Raw genomic sequence first — 24,399 nt, 5'->3', positions numbered from 1 at the left:
ACAACATTATAAAGATAAACTAGAGAGCTATATTTGTAAAGATCCAACAGCAGTCAAATGGTATTCTGAGGATCTTGGAAAAACAGTTTTCTATTGATTCAGGCCGCCAGAGCGCAGCCGGTTCCAGTCAGACCAGTAAAAGTCCAGTCCAGTTAAGTTCAATATTTAGATCATTCCAAATCATAAAAATCCATAATGAAGCCCATTTGGGATTTTACATGGTTAGTCACAACTATGCTGCATTTCATTCAAGTAGGTCTGACTCACAGGATTACGAAGCCTTCATGTAGGTCCACCTGCAGATGCACAGCCGCACCCTAACTAAGACAAGCCCACTACACTGTAAGTCGCTCAAGTTAAGACACCCAAACTTTCTAGTCAGTTTAGAGATTAAAACTACTGGTGCAGGCATGTAGTGAAGTAGGAGTATCTTGTAGTAAAAACATTTAGTCTGCAAGACTTCAGCTAAACCCTGCTTGAAGATTTGTATCACGCAATAAGGCAGACCTACTTAGTTCTGGTGGTGAAAAGTTGTAAAGATGAACAGAGACTATGTTTAGTTTAGAACGCTTTTTTTGCAGGAACTTCGCCAGTTTAATGTCTTGGCTCCCCTCCTAATGTGCAAATGTCCCACCAATAGGCTATAATACAATAACAAGTCCCTTCCCTGTAGTGCTGCAGAAGTAATTATTTCATTATTATTATACTGAAAGCGGCAGTCGCCCACAAACTGCTCATCATTGGTTGATCGGAGGTATTTCAGGTTTAGGGAAAGTGATATTCAAGAAGAAAAAATAATACGCAAAGAGTGCATGAAACCTGTGTCTGTGCCGCAAAGCAACACAACCCACTTGTTCAATCATCTGAAAAAAACAGCACAAAGTGCAGTATGATGACTGTATGATTAAGAATAAGGTCGCTACTCCCCGTCCTTGTCCAGTGTCAAGTCAGACATCGAACTCCCAAAGACAGACTGAAATTACCAATGCAATTTGCATTGTATTTTGCCTCTAGAAGACACACCAAATTCAGGTAAGGGTACTGTCGCTTTATGCCGAGCTTAGCGCCGTTCAAGTGGTGATTGTATTAAAGCAACACAAACAACCCAGCACAATTTGTGTCACGTTATAGAATTTTGATGGATTCATTAATTTGATTGTGCTATGAATTGAAGTGAGGTGGCGACTTAAACCAATATTGATATAACTAGTGTAACTTCTGGCATTTAAGGCATCTATCAACACGCTTTAGGTACATTATAATATCCTTTTGGACTGGAGCTGTGTTGACGGCCAACAGAGGCATTAAGGTAACAACTTATTAACCACTGAAACTTTCTGAAGAAGAAGACCACTAGTGCTGGTTTTGTTTTGACTCAAAGTTTCAAACAGGCTTTTGCCATCAGCAACAACAATTTCAATTCTTTCAGACTCAGTGACGAGGATACAGGATGCATGTGAGTAAAGTACAATAGAGTAAACAGAAGGTGAGGGGGCAGCCAGAGGAAACAGGAAATGCTTCCATTAGCGTCCCATTAGAGGCAGTTGTTGGTAATTATGTTGGTTCTAGGGTAGCATGAATGACGACAAGAAATATTATGCCCTCAAGCTGATCGTCAGACTCATCCAGCCTCCGCAGTCTGTCTGACTGCTCGGCTGCGAGATCAGCTGACAAAATGACGCACGCTGTCACTAAACTGACCGTGGAAAAGGGCGACAAATTGGGTGGAGAAGGACAAGTTGTGCGACGTCCAGGTGATTAGCACGGCCATTAGAGAGCGATTCTTTCATTAACATCTGTGGGATATATTCTATAACCTGTATAGTGCTGCTGTGGCTCAGAGTGAGATATAAACAGGCTTCCTATTTATGCAAACTAAAGAACGGATAAAAGAGATCAACTACATTTAAACTAACTGGATTATGATGTCATATTTCAGCTTTTATGTAGGTTAATGCCTTTTTTGCCTTCAGGTCTGTTGCGTGCTCATTTGTTCGCGTGGTGCTCGCAACCAGAATTATTGATGCAACATTTAAAGGACTCTATAATTTAAGCTGAGGGGAAAGTTTGCATCCAACAGAACATGTTCAGTGGCTTTCAAAGGGTTGGACACCCACTGGCCTATGAAGGCATTTAGCTGAGTGACTGTGAACTGAGTGCATCCACACAACTTCTTTTTCTTATCACACTGAAGTCTGGACGAGTAAAGACAGAAACCAGCACGTCACTGGAAGAACAAATCAATTATTGATGAAAGCAGGCTGAGATACAGGATGAACTTTGACACATTCCATGTGTCATATCAGAGGTTGATTATCTGCTCATTTGGAAATCATTCCGTGATTTTTGTGCTTCTACCATGGAGGAGTACACTACTTAATTAATTAAGTGTTCTTTTTTGTGTGTTGATCTTAAAATAAACTGAAAAAAACGGGAGTCTGTACCGGTCTGTACATGGTGTTTTATTTTGAAATGACCGGATGCTGTATGCTGCTTTCATGTGTGACTTCCTGAGCCGGCGCGTATCTTTAGCTGAGCGGAGACACGCTTCTGGGACGCGCCGGAGACTGGACCGCGACGCGTGCTGTGGAATCACGATCAATGACTTAAATGGGCGCGATTGACTCCAGAGGTTGCGGCGCACACGGAACGCGCCGGAGACGGATCCTGTGGAATCGAGGGGTAAGACTTAAGTGCATGGTGGCTTGTCCAACCCCCCCCCCTTTTCCAGGTATACGGTATATTGTTTTTGGTCTCTTAATTATTCATGGGTGTGTTTGGGCACAAAATGTATCAAAACCAATCAAAGTGTCACCTCCTATTCTCTTTAAAAGCCTGGTGCTCCTCAACCTGGTGGAATGCTATTTTGTGCACACGGAAGTTATATCTGCTGTGGCGATCCCACCACAGCAGAAACATTCAAAGAGAGACACTGTGCGCATTTGAACACGAGGCACAGCAGTGTAACATCTGATTACTTTAATCTCCACACACACTGACAGGATCAGTCAGGAGGATCTACTGTTAAATAACGTACAATGTTAATCTTTATTAACTTGTTTTTTGTTGTTGGACTGTTGCTTGGTTTCATCAGCCATATTGCATCAGAGATCTTGGCGATATTGGCTCAGACAGGAATCTCCCTAGAGCAAGCGAGGCAGGAGTTAGCGGTGAGCGTGTTCCACGTCTCCCAGTCCTCCTATTTGACTGAGTATGTGCAATCGCACTGATATTTAACAGAGGAGAAGGAGAGTTGATGCCTATCTCCATGTGTGTAACAAGCAGAGTGGAAGTGCGTAGTGAATCTGCCCTTGTAGGCGCATCTCACTATCTGAGTAATGCGCCTTTAAATAGCAGGAAAATACAGCACTGTAGACTTTAGAGTAGGTTTTTACTTTCTGCTGCTGCCTAAAAAAAGCAATAAGCCAACAATGCGTATGACCCACAGACTGTAAAAAAAGATCAACAAAATGACAGCTCTCTAAAAGTGAAGCCAAAACATTTGGAGCGCCCCCTGCTGACTGGCTGCAGCATAGGTCATAAAGCCCGCCTCCTCCATGTTAACAGATGGGACATGAGTCAAACTATAAAATCAAAATACTCGTCCAGAATTTTACTCAAACATGGTTTCTGTCATTATAGTTAGCTGTGTGCTCATTTTTCTGACAAGTTTAATGAGTTTTTTGATGCTGTCAAAAGGATGATTGACAGCTCTGTTGACTAATACGGCTCCTGCAGCCGATCTGTTCTGGATTAGCAGAGTAGAGGAGGAACGGCGAGAGGAGACGTAACTAAAACAATCAATACAGTCATTGATGTTTTCATATCTGTGAACGTCTGCTTCAGACCAACACAAGAAGCTGTTCTGCTGTTAAATACGCTAATTTGGGGGGTCTTTGCTGGGGGGTTTTTTCCGGCAAATTCAGTGTGTGTTTTGGTTAGCGGAAGTGGCTACGGTGGCTCCATCCGCAGATCTCTACTGCGCAGCTCTGGCTCCAAAAAACGTCACCAGCGAAAGATGGCAGATGTACAGTGAGAGAGTGTGACCAAACACCATTTAAAACTAACACACAGAAACTTCCGCCTACGTCATGAGTTAAGCAGACGCTTGATTTCTCCGCTCTGCCAGACCCATGTCTAAAATAGCCTTTAAATCAATGAAAATTAACAAATGAACACTCGACTACATGGTGCACCGTCTAAAAAGATGAGTTCAAGTCAGAAGACTACAAAGAGAGACGCAAAATCTGGAAAGAACGACGAAATGAAAACGGGTTCGAAGCAGCTAACATTAGCAGAAGCCACTCCACTGAAACCTAATGGCGATGCTAGCGGCGAATCGGAGATGCTAACGGAGTTGAGGAAACTTCGTCAAGAGAATAATGACTCTTTCCGGGACACGAAACTTTCCCTGAACAGACTGGAATCGTCGGTGGGTGACATAAAACAGCAAATGGAAGGGCTGGAGAAAAGACTAACCGAAGCAGAGAAAAGGGTAAGCGACTCGGAGGATAGAGGCATACGACAGGAGAAAGCTATGGGCTACCTGCTAAGACGAGAGGCTACGCTGACTGCTAAATGTGATGATATGGAAAACAGACTCCGCCGCAACAATATTAGGCTGTACGGTATACCAGAAGGTGCCGAAAAGAAAGACATGATGTCATTTGTGTCTGACTTTCTGAAAACTAAGCTCGAGTTGCAAGAAGATGTAGAGATTAGGCTGGAACGAGCCCACAGGGCGCTCGCTCCGAAGCCGAAGGACGCAACAGCACCACCGAGGTCCATAATTGTGAGATTTCTGGACTTTAGTGTGAAACAAATGGTCCTGCAGCAAGCATGGAAGCAACGTGACATTCAGTATGAAGACCGGAGGGTTTTCTTTGATCAGGACTACTCCCCTGACTTGCAGAGGAAAAGAAAAAAAGTGCGAGAGGTAATCAAAAAGCTGAAAGAAAAAGACATCAGAGCCCAATCACCATACCCAGCACAGTTAAGACTCTTCCTCGACAACGGTGTAAAAGTGTTTCCCTCACTGTGGGAGGCACAGACAACACTGAAAGAACTTGGGATTCAGACATTCATGGAGGATCGGGATGTGATGGAGAGAGAGCTGACTCGAGACGGATGGACATCTCAGGAGGGGCGGAGAACAAAACAATCGCTGAGTGTGAAGGAGGTCAGAGCTTTCATTCATGGAGACAGTTAAGCAAAATGAAAGTCTGGAAGTGAGTATAATTAAAGGGGTACAACAGAGACTTTTGGACGGTGACACTGAAATTTGTCAACTTATGAAAAAAAAATAAAAATAAAGCATAACTGAGTTAGGTTAGTAAAGGCTATGATATAACTGTTCTAGCTGGATATTTTCTTCATGGGGGGGAAGAAAAAAAATCTTTTTTTTCTTATTATTTTGGGGGCGACACACTGGACTACTGGAGGTTCATTACTGTTTACTTGGTACAATGAGGTTCCATCATTGTTTTGTTCTTACCGTTCGCAGTTTTTCGGCAAATGTATTTATGAAGATTGAGAAGGGTTGGTATATTACAAGTGGCAACATAATAAGGTTAGATTTATTATTGAATACAACAATCAGAAAGGACATTTTTGTTTTGAGGTAATAACAAATGAACAGAATCAATCTTGTTAGTTATAATATTAAAGGATTAAACCATCCCATAAAGAGGAAGAAAATCTTGAACCAGTTGAAAAGATTGAATTGCTCTATAGCACTACTTCAGGAAACGCACTTGAGTGATACGGAACACAAAAAACGTAGAAGGGAATGGGTGGGGCAGGTCTTTAGCGCATCGTGCGGCGAGGCAAAGAAAAGAGGAGTGGCAATTTTATGTCACCGATCGCTCGGCCTCACCCCAGAGAAGGTATACGAAGATAAAAAGGGACGGCATGTCATGATTGTGGGCACGATTGGAGATACTAGGTTGACCATTCTAAACTTATACGCACCAAACGAAGATGACACAGGCTTCTTTAAAGAAATTTCAGCACTTTTAGCTTCAAAAGCAGAGGGGATGGTTATAGTGGGAGGGGACTTCAACTGTGTGTTGAATCAGAGACTAGATAAAAATCCATTTGTCCAGGGACCTAAGACTCAAAAATCTAAAACATATATGGCGCCTGAAGCACCCTAAAGACAGAGACTTTACTTTTTTCTCTAACGTTCATGGGAGCTACTCTAGAATTGATCTCTTCTGTGTATCAAAACAAGATGCTTATAAGGTTACGGACTGTTCTATAGAGCCTATAACAATATCGGATCACAGCCCAGTGATGATGTCACTAAATTTAAGCTCAGAAAAACAACTTAAACACTGGAGATTAAATGTCTCCCTTTTAAACGATCCTGACGTAATCCAGGAAATTAAAAGAGATTGGTATGAATATATGGAACATAATGATAACGGAGAAGTATCTGTGTCTACTTTATGGGATGCCGCAAAGGTCGTACTTAGGGGGAAAATAATAGCTCTCTCATCCAAACGGAAAAAAGAGAGAGATAAAGAACATGCTAAACTTGAAAAACTTATACAAGAATTAGAACAGGATCACAAAAAGACAAACAAGGAAAGCACCCTGAAGTTACTTAATCAATATAGGAAAGAGTTAAATGACCTGTTGACATATAAGGCAGAAGGTGCACTACGATTCTTGAATCAGAGATACTATGAGTCGGGTAACAGAGCCAGCAGACTTTTAGCTTTTCAGTTACGCAAGGCCCAGGCAAACCGGACAGTCTCAAAAATAGTAGGTCCATCCTCGAAGCGGGTATCATCTCACCCTGAAGATATAGCAGAAGCTTTTTCAGATTTTTACAAGGATTTGTATAACTCTGTAGAGATAAATAACAAAGAGGAAAAAATTCAAACCTTCTTGGATAAGATCCATCTTCCTAAACTGTCTGAGAGGGAGTCAAAAACAATGAGAGACCCGATCACAAAGGAAGAAATAGGAGAAGTGATAAAAATTTTTAAAAATGGCAAATTGCCAGGGGCAGATGGATTCCCTGGGGAATTTTATAAACAGTTTAAAGAGGAGGTCACACCCCTTCTGCAAAAAGTATTCAACTACCATAATTTCTGTCATCCACAAAGAAGGGAAAGACCCAACAAAATGTGCCTCATATAGGCCGATAAGCCTACTGTGCACTGATGTAAAAATCCTTAGCACAATAATGGCTAAAAGGATTCAAAGACACATTAATAGGATTATAAAAGCCGATCAAACAGGATTTATACCTGGACGACATGGACTGAACAACATCAGGAGATCCTTAAATACAATCTCTGTAGCTAGACAGTCTGCTGGAACTTCGATGCTTCTCAGCCTGGACGCGGAAAAAGCGTTCGATCGCGTAGACTGGCTTTTTCTGCTACAAACACTTGAAAGAATGGGATTTCACATGCATTTTATCAATTGGATCAAAGTGCTGTATAAGGGGCCTACTTCGAAAGTTAGGGTTAATGGTCATACATTAGGGACCTTTAATCTGAATAGAGGAACCAGACAGGGTTGCCCCCTTTCTCCACTGTTATTTGCTATCAGCATAGAACCTCTCGCTGAATTGATAAGGGAGAACCCCAAGATAGCAGGGATAGGAGGTGGTGGAGGGACACACAAAATATCGCTATATGCTGACGATGTTATTTTATATATTAATAACCCCTTGTGCTCTATCCCAGCCCTTTTAGATAACTTGCGTGAATTCGGAGAGGTATCTGGGTACAAAGTTAATGAAACTAAATCAGAAGCTATGATGCTTGCTGGCAGTTGGCCCTCTCAGTTGAATGAAAAAGTTACATTTAACTGGTCAGCACAAGGCTTTAGATACTTAGGCATAATGATCACTCCAGATACCTCAAAATTATTTAAAGCTAATTATGGTAAACTGATAGCTCAGATAAGATCGGACTTGGCTCGGTGGGAGATCTTACCGCTCTCTCTTCTTGGAAGAACTGAAACAATCAGAATGAATGTACTTCCCCGATTGTTGTATCTCTTCCAGTCCCTGCCTATATGGATCTCAAGCTCTACCTTTAAAACATTAGATAAAATGATTTCTACATTTATCTGGCAAGGGAGGAGACCTAGGATTCGACAGAAGGTGTTACATTACTCTAAAAAGCAAGGAGGCCTTAATCTGCCAAATTTGAAACTATACTACTGGGCAGCTCAACTTCGCGGGATGGCCGAATGGGTAATATAAGACGAGGAGACAAAATGGCTTGAACTAGAAAAACATGCTTGCCCATTAGTACCTCTTGAGACAGTACCATTCTTAGATCAAAAGAACTGGAAGAAACTTAAGATAAAAAATGAATGGATGAACTGTACTCATAAGGTCTGGCTTCAGGTTAGGAAAAAGATAGGCGCGCCGTTAACAATATCTAGAGTGGTCAAAATTGCAAAAATCATAGACTTCCTGCCAAATAAATTGGATACAGGGTTCAACGCTTGGGCAGAAAAAGGTCTTGTGATCATAAACCAGTTATTTGAAGGTGAGAACCTAAAGTCATTTAAGCAGTTACAGGATAAGTTTAGTTTGTCCCATAAAGAGTTTTATAGATATTTACAACTGAGAAACTATTTGATGTCACACAAGGAATGGAGCACTCTTAAACAACTGCCCACTCCAATAGAGGACTTCCTGATGAGGAGCATGGATGGAAAAAATATTAAGAAAATAGTCTCACATATGTACAGATATTTACAGGCACAATGCTCAGGAAATACTGTGGATGTAAAAGAAAGGTGGGAGCTGGAGATGAATGTGGTCATTGAAGATAAAGAGCGGGAGGATGTGTGTGATCTGGGGCATAAGATAACTAACAGTCCGACTTGCAAAGAATTTAGTTGGAAATTAAAAATGAGATACTTCAAGACACCGTTTTTAATATCAAAATATGAAAAAAGTAAGACAGAATTGTGCTGGAGGAACTGCAAACAGGTTGGAGATCATACTCACATTTTTTGGGATTGCCCCAAACTGAAACCATTCTGGGAGGGGATTCAAACAGAAATACAAACCATCCTAGGAGTAAATCTACCTCTAACAGCATCACATTTTATCCTAGGTTTAATACCAGATGGTTTAACTGATAAAGGAAAGGCCCGGTTGCTACACATCCTTCTTCTGGTAGCGAGGAAGATGATTACCATGTCCTGGCTTAAACCTCTACCTCCCACCCTTCTGCAATGGAGAGAAAGGCTAAAAAGAGTTTACTTGATGGAAAAGATAACAGCGAAACTCCACCTGAAAGTGGACTTGTTCGAGGTTCTATGGGCCCCTGTCAGCACTTACCTTACTCTATCGATAGGATAAGAGACTGGTTTTCATAATCTCAATTCACTTAAAAGGGAAATATTATGTGTATTTCTTTTTGTTAATTTTGAATGTGAAAGTCTATTAATTGCTTGTCTGTTTAGCAACATATATGTGTATATGTGTGTGTGTGTGTGTGTGTGTATATGTATATGTATATATATGTGTGTGTATGTGTATATGTATATATATATGGGATACCTGCTTTGAAGAAGCAATTTTCAATTTCAATAACTTTCAATGATCTCCTCTTTATGTGGTTGAAGACGTTGCCATGAATCTTATTTATGCATTTTATTATTATTATATTTTTTTTATTTTTTATTTTTTTTATATGTACGTTTGCCAAACTGTAAATAATTCTTGAAAAATTTTGACTATGTCTCAGCAACTGAGTTATGTATCTTTAAATATGTAAAGCTGAATAAAAATGTTCAAAAAAAAAAAACTAACACACACTTGGGCAGACGGGGGGCAGGGGGGGCATTGGGTACATGCGTGACTAACACAACGTGGGCACTGGGCCTGAAAACATTTGAAACATTTTTGTTCCAACACTAGAAAGATAAAACAAATAATTAAGCCTTAATATATTGTGTTATTAGTAATTAGGGTTAGGTCTTGTCTTACGTGTGCTTTGTAAGTCGGTGTCTGCATTCACCAAAAGGTTGTTATGAAGAAAGAACCTCTGTAACACCTCTCTGGGTTCTGGTACAGAGTGTCTTGTTTTGAGAACAAGGCGCTGTTAGAGCCTGTGCAGAAAATAAGCGAATCAGTGTGCCTGTTATTTCAGTACATTTAATCAGCATTTAATATCTTCTGCTGCTCATCATAATTTTCAGATTGTAGCTGCAGGTTGTGAATATTAACAAGGCGGATTCTAAAAGCTGTTTCTGCCTCCCTGCTGAGACGGGATCATTGGAGAGCTTTAGTTATTTATAACTTTGGTTACTTGAAAATGTTGAAGTGAAAACTAATGAGGTTAGATAAAGGATTTAAAACTCCATACTGGATTCACATGCGATCAAGTATAATTGAACAGACTCCAAATATACTCTGATTTTAACCTACAGCATCACTCTGGTCCACTCTTCCTCCACCATGATGATTTATTTATTCAGAACGATGACATCACATCCTTTTTCGGGGCTGAGTGCAGGGCAGTTCTGCTGAACTGAAGGCTAATATGACCGTACGTTAACCCCGCCAATGTCAGACACTCTTTCATTTATTCTTTGTTCAGCCAATCCTAGAGCGCTTTAGAGGGTCAAACTGCGCGGTCAGTGACTCCAACTCTGAATGACTAAGACGCATCCATTTTGGCTGAAAAGCATTGGTGCAAAGAATTCTGGGCCTTGATATTATCCCAAGAGGGGGGTCGGACTTTGTGGATTTACTTGTTACCGTGGCAGCGCTGATTAACTCTGATTTTAACATTCAAAATTGTACTCACACGCCATGCGGTGCAGCTCCGCTCCCGCTCGCACGGATTCAGATGCTTGTTGCGTGTTAGGAAATTAGGACAATGCGAACACAGCCATTAAGGAGGCTCTGAACATCTGTTGCAAATTTACATCAAGGGGAACTCAGACGTGTGAAAATAATTCGGTGTGTGTGAGGCGAAGTTTTTATCGAGTCACATTAATCCACCGTCCTGTCAGATCGCATCACATCAGGGAGTCAGGGAGCGACTCTCTGTGAGTCTCGCCGCTCCGCTAATACCTCTGCTCTGTGTTCCCCACATTCACTCAGCAGGGGTTATAAGGCCATACAGCCATTATCCATTGTCTGTACAGTTCTGTAACTGCAGGGGCGGTACGACTTTACAGACACGCACGCACTCACACACAATTCTTGTACTGTAATTTAGAGAGAGACAGGTTCTTACACTAAACCTGTAAATGTCTCTAAATATCTACTTTCACCTGGAATAATTCTGCTGTGTTATATCATAGCTTTATCCTTTAACAACTATTATTGATGAAAATTGAGCGATCCTTTGCCAAAACAAATGCATTCAATTAAAATGGCATTATTGCATAATTGCAAGAAAAACACTGATTTAATCAAAACATCCACAAAGGCTTTTAATTTTTAATTTGTAAATCTAATTAAGAGGGACAAAAGAGAAACCATTATTGCAAAAGGAGAAGTAATGCAGCAGACTGAATGTGAAGAGGTGTCGAGTTCAATCCAATTTAAATCCTATTGCATTCTGACAATTATGAGTGTGTTTTTCACCGGCTAAATGATAAGCGATACTAGTTTGAATTAAATGTTTACTACAAAGAAAGAGTGCAGTTAAATCCAACCCTCACCACCGGAAAACAATGCATGGCTCTCCATTGTCTTTGCATTGCGTGACAGAGCCTCCTGGTTACTTTGGTCTGCTGGAAACACGCTTAGAAGAAGCCTGAAAGTTTTTTATAAGCACCCGAGCAGAGGAACCGGAACAGTTGATAAAGTCATTAAGGTGTGAGGCATCAACAGGAAGAATGGGAAAACTGGGGGATCCTGAGAAGGGTGGAAAATATGCCAAATAAATAAATAAGATGAATATGAAAAAATGTATAATGGCGTATTAAATAGGCAATTGTGTTTATTAAAAGACGTGTCGCCAAGAGAACTTAAATATAAACTTATGCAGCTTTTGACTCCACTGTTAAAACATGGAGAGATGGACAGGCGGAGACGGACAAAGGCCGGTGTGACCCATCATTTGCATCTCGGCACTTGGCGCAGATGACAGCGCTGCGTGGCTATGGCTGGTTAAAAATTCCACCAACTGTCATCCGGGAATTTCGGGGAAATCTACCCCAAAGCTGGCAAAGATTGCCAACACAATTCCAGCGTCGAGTGTGGCTGCAGAGCATGGATTCTCGCTCCAGAAGCAGCCCTGGGAAGCCGTCTCACTGAGGAATAAGGTTAATAACTTGCAAGTTGTCCCGATGGGTTGGATGGCTTCAACTTTGCAAAAGCAGCTGAGCAGTTCTGTTCAATGAAGCCCCGCCGCAAACTGACCGAAAGATGAAGTCTATTTTTCCCTTTCTTTTTTCAGACCTATATTGGCTGAAAGTTATTTCATTCAACATTTGTGAAATTCAAAGACACATTTAGGATAATGTCTAATGAATTCATTCGTGTCGTATTAATTCTTTAATTAGGAATATATTGCTATTCAAAGCATACATCCGATCCGGAATTCTGGAATATTAACAGCCAAATGAACAGCCGTCAAAAAAAAAGTCTAGCGTAAACTCTGATTCTGACAAACTGCAGAGGTTGAAGCTAAGCGACAGATAGCCTGGTTTGGATCTTCGATAGCTTTAATGATAATCTTATCAGGTGATTTAAGCCAATAGTGGGATCAAATAGAAGGGACACTGAGACAGATCATATATCCAGTTTATCAACAGACTGTTTCCTCTTTTTGACACACACGTTTCTTCCTTTTTAGACAGCTAAAGGGCTTTTTGCTAACAATGTTTAGTTTTGGGAGCTAGCATGCCAACGTTTGCTAAGCCGCATTAAATGCAAAGCAAAGCTGCGACTGATGGAAAGTTCTTTAGTTTTATTAACCTCATTGAGGCGCTTAATGAAAAGTAAGGGAATCATTGAAGTCATTAGGTTTCAGCCTCTGGGAGACATGGGATCATGTATGCGTAAACTTTTATTCCAATGCATTCAATAGTCGAGATTTTTCAGTCAGACAGACCAATGTTGCTATGCGGCTAGCTAAATGGTTATTAAAACTGCCACTTAATGCATGTATGAATTGTAGACAAGGTTTCTAAAACAATAAAGGTCTAATAAGCACCTTTCAAAGCGCGTCTCAGTATCTCATTAAAAAATCGAAGACCTTTTAAGCAAACAACCTCACGGCTTCTCCCGTGTGCTTAGTAAGAAGAACAGTCTTCTTGTTCTCTCCTGCCTTGTTGTTGCCCTGCAGGCGTCACACGTTCATCCCACTGACTATAAAAATGCTGATTTCATTTACAGTTTCTGCCTGAAATAACCAAACTTACAGCAGCCTGTGTCACAGGATCAAATGACCTGCGATGTAGGACACTGGCGAGAAATGTAATTAGTATGTGTGCAGATGTGTGTGTGTGTGAGTGTGTTCACATTTTAGATAACCTTTCTTTGGCCAGCGTCTCCTTTTAGTAACAAAATGTGATTTCACACCTGAGCTGTCAGATAAAGCCTTTAATTAATAATCAGATGTTGATGATGATTCACTCTGAAGCTTTAAAAAGTCACAATAATTTGTTGGGTACAAAATTGGATACAAAAAGTGCCTTAAAGGAGCACTTCGCCTCTGGAAAAAGCCACTGTCAGTCAAAGCTGGTGTTCTCTGTAATCAACAGACGCAATAATATTTGAAATTGGCGCCACAGCTGTGGAGAAAGTTGTTCAAACAGCTTGTGGTTTCGCCCGTTCTACATTCCTACAACACCCAGCGTGCATTGCGCCCCTCCCTCTGAAAGGAAGGACCCAGCGAGAGACGCTGGAGTGAAATACTACCGTTTCGCTGCAGGCAATGGCTCAGAGCGTTACAGAATCCGAAATGCGACGAGAATATACCGGTGGAACATCTAAAAAATGTTTGGATCTGCAGTCTACATAAATGCGGAATGTCTGGGAGGGAAAACTGGAGAGCAGGAAGCGTTTCAAAGCATCTCACGGAACAAATGATTACATTTTACAGTATGTGGTTTTTTCAACGAAACACTGCAGACATCAGAGGCGGGCGTCCGAGACTGAGGAAGTGTAGTTTAGCGAGCTCCCTGGCCTCCGCCAGATGACACGTTTTACATAGTCTGGCCAGGTTTTCCAGGGCCCATTGGAGAAGAAGATAGCATCTTTCAAAGGCACAGAGCGAAGTTGTATTTTTTTTTCAACCTTAATGCATTAGCTACCCATTACAGCATGATAGGACTGAGGTTGAAAATCGGCGAACTGGCCCTTTAAATTGAAAACCACCTTTGTAGTAATGCACAGGGGCTTACACTTGTGGATCATTGGCTGCTTTTAGTGAACTGATTTGAGGATTGGTTAACTGGTCAACTAACACATCCATTGCAATCAGATATAAAGAAAAAGAGAACCAACCTGCTACATGCTTCGAAAATGGAGGCCGGTCTTCCTTGTTGACACGAGCATCAGGTGGCAGAGCGTCGTCATTGAAACAGATGTACACTTCCTACGCCAGTCTGGAAAATCTGAAACGGAAGAATTAAATTGATATTGTTAAACATTTGCAATTTTGTCATGAAATAATCAACACTTCATTATTTGTATGTTTGAAAATAGAAAGCGTATTGTTTCAAAGACACGTTGAAGTGATTAGTCATTTTGAACGGCTAGCTTACAAGCTAGCAGGTAGCTGGCTAGTTTAGAAGTATAAATGACAACTGGCAGACAGAGTTGTCCAAAATCCCATTTTAACTTTTTTGTACAGCCCATCATATAACCATTGTTTTCATGCTACCTTGAAAACAATACACTAACTATTTCTCAGAAACATTGCGTTGGCCCATATTCATATTTTTGCTAACTTGTGGGTTTTCTTATAAATGAAATGGTAAATGGACTGTACTTACATAGCGCTTTTCTAGTCTTCCGACTACTCAAAGCACTTTTACACTACATGTCACATTCACCCCTTCACACTCACTTTCACATACTGATGGCAAAGGCCTAAGTGCCGATCTTCAATCAGGATTCTATACACAGTCATACACTGATGGCTATGCCTTCGGGAGCAATTTGGGCTTCAGTGTCTTGCCCAAGAACACCAGAGGTAGCAGTCAGGGATCGTACCGATAAATCGGTCGCGCTCCAGTCTAAATGTGGACCACACAAAGCTCGGGCGACTCTTTATGTTCCGTCTTCATAATCACTTTGAGCTCACCAGGGGAGAGCAGCTCTTTCTGCTTTCATTTTTAATTTAATTCTGTGAGGCTGGAGCATATATAGGACAGCACTGTGCGCGTGTGCTTTAGTGCATGTGTGTCTCTTTTATACTTGTTAAGCTGATTTTGTTTAAATGAAAAGGGAGAAAAAAAATCTACCCACAATCTGAATGTTTAGACTCTTTATAAGAGGGCCAGCTTGAGCCTCAGGTTATATCACATGACTGTGAGAACTCAAACCAGCCACATTAGGAACTTTTCCTCAGTCCTCCGCGTGAATATCCGCCGCCAGCTTTGACCCAGTGAGCTTAATGAGAACTGAGAACACTTAATCTTCTAACTAGTGAAACGCTGGGTGCCAATGGTGGAGCCTGTGTGACAAACAGGGTGAAGCCGATTGCCAACGGCAAATCCTGCACTTAATTTTAAACAAACATTAGGTTGTGTTGAAGCTGACCTACCACTGCTACTTCTACATACTTGTCCGCACCGCGGGCTGCTAATTACTCCTCTCACACTTACTTATAATCAAGTAAAAAAACATTCTTCTGGATTCAGTTGACTAAGCTTTTACAAATAACACCTTTATTGTGTGAATGCCACAGTGGACCTAAAGATGGCCAACTAGAACTGAATGGTTTATTAATTAGATTATGAAGTGTGTATTTCTGCCACTTAAGGGTCGCTCAATCAAAACAATAATAAAAGATGAGGTGGCGTGGCATCATGGGAGTCGTTGTCTTCATTGTTTAACAACCACCACTGTCTATGAAAATCTATGGGAACTTTAACAATACATTAAATGTGTTATTCATGTAGGGATATATCATAAATAATGTTATCTCTTTTATCAGTTGGATACTTATAATTCCACAAAGAAAACACACCTGGATCAGCCCTCCACCAGCGACTCTTTGACACCAGCAACAGGAAAACAGGTGGAGAGATGTTTGGGAAAAACAAACCTGTTTCTTGATAAACTTAACAAATGGACTTGTGTGTGACAGCTGTGTTGTTTAAATGTATTCTACCATTTCTGATGATGTTCAAATGTATACTTCATCTGCATAATGGAAGATTAGCAGACCTCCAAGCACAGCTTAGGAGGTAAAATGTGCAACTTTCTCACTCAAATATGGTCACTCTTGACTCCCAAAAAACCAACATGGCGCCTGCCAAATTGCTGAACTAGAGGCCTTAAAACATGGCAGTCGACAAACCAATGGGTGACGGGTATTGGTCATATGACATATAAATTGGAATGAAAAGCTGAGGGAGACCACCTAACATGACCACCTGCCTAATATTGTGTAGGTCCCCCTTTTGCCACCAAAACAGCCCCGACTCACGAGGCATGGACTCCACTAGACCTCTGAAGGTGTGCTGAGGTATCTGGTACCAAGACGTTAGCAGCAGATCCTTTAAGTCCTGTAAGTTGCGATGTGGAGCCTCCATGGATCGGACTTGTTTGCCCAGCACATCCCACAGATGCTCAATTGGATTGAGATCTGGGGAATTTAGGGGCCAAGTCAACACTTTGAACTTGTCATGTTCCTCAAACCATTTCTGCAAAGTGGCAGGGTACATTATCCTGCTGAAAGAGGCCACTGCCATTAGGGAATACCGTTTCCATTAAGGGGCATACTTGGTCTGCAACAATGTTTAGGTAGGTGGTACATGTTGAAGTAACATCCACATGAATGGCAGGACCCAAGGTTTCCCAGCAGAACATTGCCCGAAGCATCACTCTACCGGCTTGTCTTCTTCCCATAAAGCATTTTGGTGCCATGTCTGCCCCAGGTAAGCGACACCCACGCAGCCAGCCATCCACATGATGTAAAAGAAAACGTCATTCATCAGACCAGGACAACTTCTTCCATTGCTCCGTGGTCCAGTTCTGATGCTTATGCGCCTATTGTAGGCGCTTTGGGGCGGTGGACAGGGGTCAGCATGGGCACCATGATCGGTCTGCCCACAGCCTTCGCTCCCCACGCGCATCATTGAGCCTTGGCCGTCCATGACCCTGTTGCTGGTTTTTAAACTGCAGTTCTGCAGATGCTTTGACCCAGCCAACTAGCCATCACAATTTGGCCCTTGTCAAAGTCGCTCTCATCCTTACGCTTGCCAATTTTTCTTGCTTCCAACACATCAAGATCAAAGACAAAATGTTCACTTGCTGCCATCACTTGCTGACATATCCCACCCACTGACATTAGCCATAGTAACGAGATAATCAATTCACTTCACCTGTCAGTGGTCATAATATTATGGCTGATCGGTGCATGTACCAAACGGTACATTACTAATTTGTTGCTGCTGTTACTGGCTCTCATGTGCAGACAAGCTGACAATGTATTGTTAAGAGGTTATCTTATAAAGAAAGAGAAAGTAAAACAATAAGAGCACTGCTAATGTGTGACTGATTAAATCCATTAGAGCCTGCTCAGTGTAATTCCTCTCTGTGGGGGGCTGACAGGACTTAACTGCACTGAACAACGAATGCCTCCACGTCTGGAACTTGATCTTTTCAGCACCATGCCATCTTCTATCTTGATCTCGACTCCTTACACTGTAGGCCTATCTCTCTCATCTTCCCCATCTCTCTCAGATGTTTGGAACAGGCAGATGCCCGGAAAGTTCTCTTTCAAGAGTCATGGTGTGAACTTTACTGTGCTCACTGAAAACCCCCGTGGGGAGGAGTAAAGGCCTCGACCTCCTCTGCAGAAGTTCATTCAGAGCAGGGAGTCCGTCTTTCTAATGTAATCCCTGGACCACTTCCTGTTGTGGCCACTCCTGACGCCAGGCTCACCATGGGGCAGAGAGTTTATGTGTGTGTGTTTGGTGTTGCATGGATCTGCGGCTACTCTTTGAAAACATTTGTGTATGTGTGTGAGCAAGAATCCTCCCTGGAGGGATGAGAGCTTGTTATGAAGTCTCTCTCTCATCCCACTAAAGCAGTTTTTTTTAAGTCTTTCCTCTTATCCCCTAAAACAATACAATCCCCCTGAGAGATGCTACTGAGAGAGAGAGAGGCTGCATGGTATTAGAATGAGAATAGAGGAAGGAGAAACAGAGAGAGAACAGAGAGTACTGAACACAGCGACAGCACACATGCCTTCAGTCGCTCGCGGATGATGCTGTCCTGTCTGTTGGTGCTGGCTGATTTCAAGAATGAACAGGTGTTAATGTAAAAAACCCGACAGCATCATAATCTTGTTTAGTTCTAACCTACTTTTTAATCAATAGGGTGCATTGTCAAGATAAAAAATATATCAGAAAAATAATAATAAGTTGACTTTCTTTTCTTTACCCCATGCCAAATGTTAACACTTTTTAACATTGTTTTTCATTGTTTTGGTTTTATTTCCCTGCAACTTTAATGTTTGCGTTCACATCTACCTCTATCATCAACCCTTGTCTTCAGCAGAAGCAGCTAGTTGTTTTTTTCTTTTGCAAAAAAGCTCTGATGATCCAACTGTGCAGTATCTGACCAGCACCACACAGCCAACAGATGAGGTTGTGCTTACTAGTCTTTGAACTAGTCTTTATCGAGACAGAATATTTTTTTCAGGAAATGACAGAAATAAAATAAATATATATATATATATGTATTCATAAAGGAGATGACAAGGTGTAAGCACAAGTCAAAATGGATGCTAATGTTGTACTGTCTCTCCTGGATGTGTTTACAGCTTGTTACTAACAGGCTAGCCGCCTTAATTTGAACCCTTTGACCCTACATACCAGTACTAGGGATGGGGACGAATAATTGAGTACTTGGGTACTCGTTGTTGACGTCATTATTCGAGTAACGTTACACTACTCGCGCACCCGCGCATGCGTTGTTTCCGGCTAAAGTAGGTTAACTCATTACATGCACCATTACAGCTGTGACCAGGAAAAGTGATGTCTGGAAGTACTTCGACAAAAAAGACGACGATAACGTGCTGTGCAAGATATGTGGTGTTAAACTTTTATATCATAGAAATACTAGTTCGATGCTTAAGCACACGCGCTTAAAGCACCAGAAGAAGCCAGCAGAGATCATGGTGGTCACACCAGATACTGACTGGTTTTCTGACCCCCCCAGACCCCCCCAATTAGGGATGCACGATATTATCGGCACGTTATCGGTATCGGCCGATATTGGCTTAAAAATGAACTATCGGATATCGCCCAACACACCGATATCCGCCGATATAATTAACCGATAAAATAATGGGCTGCTGCATACTTGATTAAATGCCCGACCTCGGCGCAATGTCCCCGGCGCGAAGAAGACCTGCGCGTCGCAGCGTGATGACGTCACATGTGTCTACCTGCAGCATGAGAGAGTTAGAAGCCAAAATGTTCCTGGTGTTGAAGTTTTTCAAAGTGTCCGAAATAGATAGCAAAACTGCTATTTGCAATGACTGCTCAGCTTCGGTGATGCGAGGAGGAGCCAAGGCAAAGTCTTTCAACACTACAAACTTGATTAACCATCTCAAGACCCGTCACCCCGATCGTTGTAACAAATGTGATAAGAGTATCACCATTATACTGTACGCTAATTCCAATACAGAAGAGAGTTGATGATCTCTGCAATTAGGTGTGCGGGAAAAAATAAATCGGTATTGGTATTGGTAATCGGCTAAATTAGTTGTAAAATATCGGCATATCGGATATCGGCAAAAAATCCAATATCGTGCATCCCTACCCCAAATACAGTAAAACTGCACATTTTAGAGTGGCCTTTTATTGTGGCCAGCCTAAGGCACACCTGTGCAATAATCATGCTGTCTAATCAGCATCTTGATATGCCACACCTGTGAGGTGGATGGATTATCTCTGCAAAGGAGAAGTGCTCACTAACACAGATTTAGACAAGTTTGTGAACAATATTTGAGAGAAATCGGCCTTTTGTGTACATAGAAAAAGTCTGAGATCTTTGAGTTCAGCTCATGAAAAATGGGAGTAAAAACAAAAGCTTTTATATTTTTGTTTAGTGTAGTTAGCCAAACCTTCAGTGACACAGATACTTCCTGTGTGACATTAAGGGAGGATTTTTTAATAACCCAAATCACGGGCTGCAGCCTTTAAAGGAGGCGGTCCATTTAAGATGCTCGATTCATAGCCTGCGTAGACTGTTAAAGCCTAACTGAAATGAGATGGTCTGGTCTACCCTTGCGGGTCTACCCTGTTGCCTAGAAACAGGTAGCTAGCGGGCTAACTAGCTAGCATAACTAACGTCACGTAAGTTAACCTATTACAGTGGCTTGCATAAGTATTCATACCCCTTGAACTTTTCCACATTTTGTCACGTTACGACCACAAACATAAATATATTTTATTGGAATTTTATGTGAAAGACCAACACAAAGTGGCACACAATTGTGAAGTAGAAAGAAAATTATACATGTTTTTAATTTTTTTTTACAAATAAAAAACTGAAAAGTGCAGTGTGCAAAAGTATTCAGCCCCCCTGACAATACTTTGTGGAAGCGCCTTTTGCTGCAATTACAGTTGCAAGTCTTTTGGGGTATGTCTCTACCAGCTTTGCACATCTAGAGACTGACATTTTTGCCCATTCTTCTTTGCAAAACAGCTCAAGCTCAGTCAGATTAGATGGAGAGCGTTTGTGAACGGCAGTTTTCAGATCTTGCCACAGATTCTCGATTGGATTTAGGTCTGGACTTTGACTGGGCCATTCTAACACATGAATATGTTTTATTTGAAACCATTCTATTGTAGCCCTGGCTTTATGTTTAAAGTCGTTGTCTTGCTGGAAGGTGAACCTCCGCCCCACTCCCAAGTCTTTTGCAGACTCCAACAGGTTTTCTTCCAAGATTGCCCTTTATTTGGCTCCATCCATCTTCCCATCAACTCTGACCATCTTCCCTGTCCCTGCTGAAGAGAAGCACCCCCAGAGCATGATGCTGCCACCGCCATGTTTGACAGTGGGGATGGTGTGTTCAGAGTGATGTGCAGTGTTACTTTTCCGCCACACATAGCTTTTTGCATTTAGGCCAAAAAGTTCAATTTTGGTCTCATCTGACCAGAGCACCTTCTTCCACATGTTTGCTGTGTCCCCCACATGGCTTCTGGCAAACTGCAAACGGGACTTCTTATGGTTTTTTTTAACAATGGCTTTCTTCTTGCCACTCTTCCATAAAGGCCAGATTTGTACAGTGCACGACTAATAGTTGTCCGGTGGACAGATTCCCCCACCTGAGCTGTGGATCTCTGCAGTTCGTCCAGAGTCACCATGGGCATCTTGGCTGCATCTCTGATCAGTGCTCTCCTTGTTCGGCCTGTAAGTTTAGGTGGACGGCCGTGTCTTGGTAGGTTTGCAGTTGTGCCATACTCTTTCCATTTTCGGATGATGGATTGAACAGTGCTCCGTGAGATGTTCAAAGCTTGGGAAATCTTTTTATAGCCTAACCCTGCTTTAAACTTCTCCACAACCTTATCCCTGACCTGTCTGGTGTGTTCCTTGGACTTCATGATGCTGTTTGCTCCCCAATATTCTCTTAACAAACCTCTGAGGCCGTCACAGAACAGCTGTATTTGTACTGAGATTAGATTACACACAGGTGGACTCTCTTTAGTCATTAGGTCAACATTCGATCATTCAGCGATCATCAGGCAACTTCTGAAGGCAATTGGTTGCACTCAGAGAAATGGGGGCTGAATACTTTTGCACACTGCACTTTTCAGTTTTTTATTTGTAAAAAAAAATTAAAATCATTTATAATTGTCTTTCCACTTCACAATTGTGTGCCACTTTGTGTTGGTCTTTCACATAAAATTCCAATAAAATATATTTATGTTTGTGGTCGTAACCTGACAAAATGTGGAAAAGTTCAAGGGGTATGAATACTTATGCAAGCCACTGTATTTAAAGATAATATGTTTCAAGGGCCCTTTCGTTTTCTTAAACCTGTGTAAGTCTAGCTATTCAACTGAGTTGAAACCAAAAACTTTTACATTTTAAAGCGTATTCCTCGGCCGTTTAAACGTCCGCTGCAGCCCCTGGATTGGGACTTATGATTCTCTCTGATTGTGCAGGTTTTGTGTCAAAGTGGGCATGAAAGTTACGGCAACAAAAATGATGGAAATCAGCAAGGACCGAGAAGACAGACTTCGGAGGAAAGGCTCTATAGGTTGCCATGCCAGTGCCGTGGCAGAGTTTCATGGCAATGTGTCCAATTTTAGGAGTGACGTTTCCATCCCTACAGCCACGCCGCTAGCCTAGCTTAAAGCTGAGACACACAGAAATAAGATCCATTTGAAACCAAAGAGTACATTTCAATCTTCACAAACACCTCCGCCTCAGGACAGAGCTTGGAGGTAAAAAGCTTATCAAGACAAGCCTCTGGAGCAGGACAACCAATCCTCGTTCTGCCTCGAGGACAAACTGTTTTACTTTGAAACTTTAAAAGAGGAACACAAGTTTCTTTTTATTCTTCAAATTCAACCATGAAATCTAATGTGGCACCCCTTCATGAGGTTATTGTGCCCCCAAACACGTCTAAAAACTCTTTACAAACCTTTCCAATTGTTCCTGTGTCCTGCTTAATCGGAACTCATGTTCAGAGCGCATGTTCCTTTAAATCCCACAAGCTGAACAACATTAAAACTAAATTAAACTATATGTCATGCTCCCAAGACAATCTGACTCCTGGTGATTCTCAACCTCAATTTAAGACCTTGATTTCCTGTCGGATGGAGGGAGGACTGTCCTCGGCTGACTGATAGATGTGTAGTTCTCTACGTGGGAGATGCATGTCTACATCTGGTGTCTAACACTAATTGAATAGAGGCTGCATTAAATAAAGATGTTCCTGCCTCTACAGAAAAGAACAGAACATTCCAGAGAAACTAGTACCAAGGAGGCGCCCCGAGGCTCTTCTATAATATTCTGTGTGTGCTGGTGTGGGAGCTCGCTGTACAGCCTGTTTTAGGTTGTATTCAGTGAGGCGTTATGTAGTAAGTACGTACATTCACTTGGTGGTAACTTCAATCAGTAGTAGCCCAATCTATGCTCTGCGCTGCTCTTCATTTTCTCATCTTTCTCTGCCTCTTTCCATCTCACATATGGGCCTGTAACACAGACTTTTTTCTGTTTATCTGTCGATTATTTATTTTAATTTTATAACTTTTTCAGCTGACATGATAACCTGTAAGCCCCTGCTTCTCGTGGCGGATAAGATAAGAAGTTTGTGCAGTTTATGCACACCTGAGGGAAACAAACACTTTTATGTTGTAAGCAAAGATGGGGGGATCGAATATCGATTGCTCTCAGAACACTTGCAGAACTTGTCCTGCAAATTGCAATCTTGTCCTCCTCTTAAACTGTGGAAGAAGGCTCTGCAGGTAACCTGACAGCAGCATTTCTTGTATACTCAAGCATTTCTTCTGCTTTATAGTGTACAAAAAACAGAGGCTGTCATAAAAGTGCACATTTAAGTATATACCGATATATTACCGATATATACCTGTATGTATACATATCACATATCATATCATTTGGCCAGTGATCTGTCGACATGCCTTTAACATTCTCAAATGCTGAACATATTCAAATGCGATACATGTAAAACTAATAACGTAGCAAATCCTCTTATTCGACAAGCTATCATATGTTTTCTGATCGGTAAAATTGCACTTGCATTTTTACATTGCAAGTAAAAGCGCACTGAGGCGGAATGGTGGGGCGAAGTCGTCCCGCCTCTGAGTCAGCATCGGAGGTAGTAACAGAGGCCAAACAGCGTGTGAAGCTTGCACTGTTTACACCTCGCGCACGTTTTGCTGCGGTAACGCTGGAACACAATGTACAAACACACACACTGGGGCCGCTTTGAGCCGGCATTGCTTGGTTCAATGTAAATAGCGGTAACCCTTTATTTTCTTCATATTCAGGTAGGAACATTTGTACATAAATAATCAATAAATAAATAATGCCAACTGACTTTGTTATTTATTACAGTTACACATCTATAGCCAGCTTACGTCTCCATAGGCCTCATGGATAGAATGCAAACCCCGTGAAAGCACATTAAGCAATTTGTTGCATGTCATGCACTTTCCTCTCAACCCACATGTCCCGTCTTAATCTCTTTTTTTGGACTGTCGGAGGAAACTCCACACAGAAAGGGTCCA

At 41.7% G+C, this 24,399-nt stretch overlaps 1 long non-coding RNA gene across 1 annotated transcript in view; it reads right to left on the bottom strand.

Moving 5' to 3' along the window:
• Positions 1–24,399, bottom strand: part of LOC138602494 (uncharacterized) — a 74,556-nt gene that overhangs the window by 45,778 nt on the left and 4,379 nt on the right. Inside the window, exon 2 of the long non-coding RNA XR_011309209.1 lies at positions 14,456–14,565. This is a non-coding gene — a long non-coding RNA (uncharacterized lncRNA). The remainder of the gene's footprint in view (positions 1–14,455; positions 14,566–24,399) is intronic.

The sequence above is a fragment of the Semicossyphus pulcher genome, unplaced genomic scaffold (genome assembly GCF_022749685.1).
Source record: "Semicossyphus pulcher isolate SPU_LCO1_2020_fin unplaced genomic scaffold, fSemPul1.0.p SCAF_23, whole genome shotgun sequence".
NCBI classification, from domain to species: domain Eukaryota; kingdom Metazoa; phylum Chordata; class Actinopteri; order Labriformes; family Labridae; genus Semicossyphus; species Semicossyphus pulcher.
The sequence above is the reverse complement of the archived record's forward strand: the minus strand, read 5'-3'. Positions and strand labels throughout refer to the sequence as shown.